Source organism: Lingula anatina, chromosome 8 (assembly GCF_051362555.1).
Source record: "Lingula anatina isolate TDL-2025a chromosome 8, LinAna3.0, whole genome shotgun sequence".
Lineage (NCBI taxonomy): Eukaryota > Metazoa > Brachiopoda > Lingulata > Lingulida > Lingulidae > Lingula > Lingula anatina.
Genome location: NC_141774.1, coordinates 16,835,506 through 16,842,224, shown reverse-complemented (window position 1 = coordinate 16,842,224; position 6,719 = coordinate 16,835,506).

Here is a 6,719-nt window from a genome sequence, read left to right as displayed (position 1 = left end):
CTCGACCAACACCTTTTAGCATTGGTAGAAAATATCTTTGGGGACAGGAACCGTCGGACAATAATTCAAGATGATAACGCTACACCACACAGGGCAAGGGCAGTGCAAGAGAGGCGTTACCAGCACGGTTTCAACAGGGTGAAATGGCCTGCCCAACCGCCAGACGCAAGCCCTATTGAAAACATATGGCAAGATATTGGAAATGAGATGGCAAAGGATTTAACAGAAACGCCCTAATCCAAAGTGTATTCAGGGCCTGGGCCAACATAGCCCCCAGAAGATTAATGAACCTTTATCAGTCTATGCCTAGAAGGATGGTGGCCATATTGAGGTCACGTGGCTATCCTACAAAATATCAATTCTGATATAATAGCATGTGCTATGTAAGGGCAATGCACTGTTCTGTACACTTAAGATAAAGATACTCACTTGACGCAATCAGTTTTCAATAAAATAGCAATTGAAAAAAATATATATACATCTGTTGTTCCCCTTGAAGAAAAATTGTGCAATACTTTTGTCCCCATATATATATATATATATATATATATTTAAATTGAAAATCGGCCCTTGATAAGTGTCTAGCGTAGGAAAGCAAGTATTGTAAAAAGCCAATACATTTGTAATATTGAACCTCTGGGAGTGTATCCATCTTAAAGAATTGCTTTAAAACTCATCTCACCAAGATTACATCATATAAAATGTTTCCAATATTTTCCCCACTAGAATGATCATGTTGATCCAGTTACGTTATCCACGAAATATTACATCCCTGTGCATAATTTATATAGGCTCGATTGTGTCCTCTAGGTGGATTAACAATATCTAATAAATATGTACGAAGATGTAAGGTTTTGTTATGTCTAAACATGTAACTGTATCCCAACAAAGAAAGGGCTGTTTGATCGTTTCTGTTGTTTCCCAAACTGGATCCAACTGGAGAGATACAATTTTCGTGTAACGCACAATTTGCCCATGGAACCAGTATTTCCTCATAGATATCCCCTTGTCTAAGCCAGCCGTTTAGATTTCCACTGATAGACCCCTTTCCAACGTAGGGTCCTATTGTGATGTTAAAATATGTGAACGTTCCAGGATGAGTTAATTTTGTCACCGCACCATTTCCACGTAAGCCGGAATAAACATAACCATCTTTTTGAAAGAGAGAAATTATTATTTCTTTCATTCTTCCACTAATGTGACTGCCAGCGTCCACCCAAAGCACTGCCCCGAGTTCATCGACCATTTGTTTAATAATGACCGGTTTGAAAGCGTACGTGTGCAGGTTGCGAAAGTGAGGGGGGTACCTTTCAAAGGGGAACCTCCTATACGTCACGCTGGACCAGCTTTTCACAGTCTCTGCCTCTCTGGCGGTCAAACCGAGGTCCCACACCACGATTTTGAGAGTTGGTTCCCAGAAACAGAATGACCCCACGTGGTTAACGAGAGCCGGGGAAAATACGTGATTGGCGCCTGTGACGATTGTAAAGTTGTTGATTTCAATAAGTTTACCCCTTGCAACAGGTCCTTTAGGCTTTGTCTCTGTCTGCAAGTCTGAAAAAATCCACATGGGTGCCTTATTTCTCATGACGTATATGTGCCAACTGTTACCTCTAAACAGATTATTAGATTTGCCTAAGTTGCGTGTACACAATAGCTATACGTTGGTATTAGAGAAACAAAAAGTATCTCGTATGTACCGGCTAATTTGCAGATCACCAAATGGGGGAAAGTGAATATACAGTACAACATTGGTCAAAAAGGTTGTCCCACCCCCATTTCCATTTACTTTTATTTACAAATGATCAATTTACAGCTGTAAATTGTTAGAAAAAGTGCTTTGTATTCCAGATATCGTGTCTAACACGATTAAGGGTTCAAAAAATATAAAATAGTGGTGAAAGTATACAAATTTTATACCACTAAGTAAATTTTATAACAGGTACCCCTTCAAATCCAATATTTCACTGTGATTTCAACAGATGTAAAGAAATGTCTATTAAATTCAAAAGACGCCATCAAATGTCACCAAATTTACACACAATTAGCATAGGGTGTGCTCGTTAAAAGTCACGTGCCTAATAGTGAGTGCGGCTACATGTACCACGTACTGCAATTATCTCCTGTAGATGGCGCGCCAAGCCTTCAGCACGGGTAACAGTTCTGTTTTGTGAGATATTGTCCCATTCTTATTAAACAATTTGGGCGATATGGTCCACGCTTTTATGGAATTGGGTCTCCTCTGCAATTCACACTTTAATTAATGTCACAGTTGATTAGTAAGGTTAATATCAGGGATCAAAGATGGTGGGTACATCCTTAAAGCATTGTGTTTCTACAACAAATCACTTGCCAGGCGAGAAGTGTGAGCAAGTTTGCCGTCATGATGAAGCCTTGAGTTTACCCATAAGTCAGTTCTTGAAGATGGAGTGAGATATCTGCTAAGAATGCTACGTTCATTGATCCCACAAGCATCTGATCGTAGATATCCATCACTTGATGCAGAATCAAGTTATTTCTTGTATCTCATCGATGGTCAAATGAGGGTCCACAGACATGTTGAAAAATGCCTCTTGGAAGGGTGTGTGCAGTTAGATCAGTCCGCACCTGGAGAACATTCCAAGCCCATGGTATTAGTACATTGTTCCTTTTGGAACAAAACGTAACTTGGGCATTTTACTGTAACATTCTCAACAGATAGCTAACTACATTTACAAAGGGTGACTTCAGGAATGCTCACAGTTCTCGTCTGGCAAGCGATTTGTGGCAGAAACACAAGGCTCTGAGTATGGGAAAACAGTCTTTGAGTCCTAATATTTATCCTATTGAGCACCTGTGGCATTAATTGGAATGATCATTGCAGAGGAGAACCAATTCCCAACTAATCTCGACCAATTCCGTCTCTTTAATATGACTGGGACAATATAAAACCAAACAGAATGGTTACCCGTGTTGAAGGCTTGTCGAGCTTATCTACAGGAGATAATTGCAGTACACGGTAGTCGCACTCGCTATTAGGCACTTGACCTTTAATGAGCACACCCTAATGCTAATTGTGTGTAAATTTGGTGACATTTGGTGGCGTCTTTTCAATTTAATAGACATTTCTTTACATCTGTAGAAATCACAGTGAAACATTGGATTTGAGGGGGTACCTGTTATAAATTTGACTAAATGGTATAAATGTACATATTTTCACCACTGTTTTGTTTTTTTTTTTTAATTAATCGTGTTAGAAATGGTATCTGGAATAAAAGGCACCGTTTATAACAAATTACATCTGTGAGGTGATCATTTGTAAATAAAAGTACATAGAAACGAGGGTGGGACAACCTTTTTGACCAATGTTGTATATTACACCACTGCATGGCGATAAGGGAGAGAGGGAGGGGGTGGCATTATCATCATCGTCATTATTATTTTTGTTTTTGTTGTTGTTATTGCTATTATTCGCAATGGGTAGAGTAGGCTTACCTTTATCTAATACCTTTTTCTTCACATCTATCAACACGTTGATCACAATCCACGGCACACCTACCAAAATCAGGAGAACCCACCGACACCGCATTCTTATGATTCAGTTGGTTTTGTTCCGTTTCAGCTAATCTTTGTAACCTTGAAATAAAAGGAAGACAAAATACAAGTAAGCATATAGCCTATAACCTGAGCACATGGAAAACATGTCCAGTGGCACCTCTTTTGGGACTACGATTTGTTGCTTGATGCTTTGTCATGTCCGACATAACACCTCTATTGACTTAAACATGACCAAGACATGATGGATTGCTAAGCATATGAGACACCACTGCTTCACACATAATTATCTCTAAGCACAATTTAATTTTCCTATTTCAAACTATTTGCTGGTATTTGGTCGGTCGTAGCAGCACTAATCTGACATAACATCCAAACCCAATATAGAGGTACATTTCACATGCTCGAATTAGCTCGAACATGTTCGAAAAGGAAAATTGAATTAATCCGAAGTTGTATACGTTTTAAAAACATACATGTATAGGTGAATAAAACAAAAAACTACGGCTGTCTCAATTTTACATCTACATTAATTTTTTACCGTATCTATACATTTTGTAAGGAACCTAATTTGTAAAGTATGTGTATTTTCAGGCCCACCCCCACCCCTTTTTTAATATTCAGTGAAAAAGTCGATAAAAAAACTACATACATGCACGCCCCATATATGATTTTTCCTTCTTCAAATTTCTCGCAAATTACATTAAAACATAAATGACAAAATTATATAATTAAATGAAAAGAGAAAAAAACATTGCACCATGTATTTACATGTACCTCCAGAACGGCAGTGTGCATGTTGCTACGAAAAAACATGTTAAAGATAATGATATACGAGAAAGATATGGTAATCTTACCTTTATCTTTCCAATGATTACAAGTATGTTTGTGATTGCTGTTTGATTTTAAATATGATGCGGGTAAGATTGGAGCTTGGGGCATGCGCAGTCCTGCAAAAACGACACTGTTTCTGTGCCAAGAAAGGTAATCTTTTAAATGAAATATAATATAGCACTTTTTCACTGATATGAAAAGACATCTCGGTGAGTTTTTAAACATAAACAAGCCGGCCTCTTAAGAATTCTAAAGAGTCAGCAAAAGATTTATGCATTCTATCAACTAAAGATCTTTTGATGTATTTTTAATTTTATATAGTTCTGGATAACTTGCTTATATTAATATAAAGCTCATACTTGAAGATGATTCACGATTTGTGCAAGGACCCAGCCTTAGCGTCGCGTCCGGCAGGTCTTCAGTATTTTATAATGCAGTCAGGTTTAATATCGTTCACGACACCTGGAGGCCCCCATGTGTATCTCTTTTAAGAGATTAAATGAATTAAAATTAAAAATAATTGACCATCTACCCGGTAATTAAGAGCGATTAACAAGACTGTGAGTTCCACAAAATAGCTTGACAAATACCTACTAATCTATTTATAAGAAGACTGTATAGAAGTTTACATTACAGAATGAAGAAGACGGAGTTGCGAGGTTGTGGACTTCAGAATATGTGGAAACGGTTTTTGACCAATGAAACTATGGCCGGTCGACATAATAACCTACTGCGGAGTGTTTTACTTGTCTCTGTGTTTTCTGCTCTCTGCTTTTCTTTATGCAATACAATGTTGTTAAGTCTGAGAGATCAAGTCTTGGAATCCTCGGGTCGCTTTTAGGTACATAAAGTTTAAAATGTCATATGCCATTGCTTATTTTGTAGCCTAACTACTTGTTCTTTTCTCTTAAGAGGGAATTTCATATACAAGTTCGGTACACATGGCAGTGTTGAGATGACCAGTACACTATATTGCTTAATTCTTACTGTGAAACAAGTCTATGTATTCATGTATGTTTTATTATCTTAATACAATGAACACATCAGACGTACATAATATGCGGGTTATACGATTTGCACCCCCAAAACATACTCTTCTAGATCTGCCTTTGGCATCTGTCGTATGGGATTAATATAATAATGGAAAGCCATTTATGCATTTAAATATTCAAGTAAGATGAAATTGGTTCATAGTGCATATTCCATTCGAAAGGTGCAGTAATCAGGTTGTCGTTACGTTTTGCAACCACTTATTGTATCTTTTCGAAAAAATGGAAATATGTTATAAACAAAACCTTTCACATGTAACCTTAGTGATTGACAGCCAACGAAGGAGAAGGCCGCTAGAGACACCATAAGTTAGAGATAGAACTGGAAACAAAGCGGCGCGGGAAACAACTAGGATGTAGTTAATAAATAATGTAAAAGATTATAACGGTGTCGTATTAACTAACGACAAAATACAAAGGCAACAACTTAGTCACACACAAATTTTTCATATAATAACATGCATATTTTGTGTGTCTGTAAGTTAAAATGATGTCTCACTACCCCCTCTCTCTCTTTGTGCGTGTGTGTGTGGGTGTGTGTGTGTGTGTTGTAAATTGTAGCCTTCCAAACTTGGACGTGATTCAGCCCAATAGTATTTTAATATTTTATGTAAATAGTTATTTGACTGAAGTGGAATATAAGGGAATGAGTATGGATATAAAGGTTGTCATATCTCTATCACAATCACAGGTGAGGTCTTGATGTAAAGAGACTGTTTATTGGTTTATTAAGCAAATTCTAACGCTTAAATTGTCTTTGTTCTTTTTAGGTTAATCTTTTCTACCTGGAAATAAAATGAAAGGCAGAACTCTTTCTCTCTCTTTTTCCTCTCTCTCTCTCTCTCTCTCTCTCTCTCTCTCTCTCACACACACACACACACATACACACACACACACACACACACATAAAACGATGGGAGTTGTGAGAAAGAAAGGCAGAGAGAGAGACAACAATTTCTATATCTTCCCCAGTACTAAAGGATAATCCTGCGACACCTGAACCTCGGTATACATGTAAACATGTATACATGAGTGCATGTAGAAATGCACTGTTTTTAGCATAAAGAACTGCATTACCTTCGCTCCACCTACTTTGTGGGCCTGATGACGTGTGAGCACGTGATTGGCTACCATGACGCTTTGTCCCTTATTTGGTATAAAACGTGAGGTAATCAAATATGGGATCTGGCAATAATCGATCAAATGCGAGAAGGATAATACTGGTACGTTGGTGATTGAAAAAAACTACTGTGCTGTCAAATGAGGATATTACGTTAGAACAAGAAGACCACCTCCATCCGA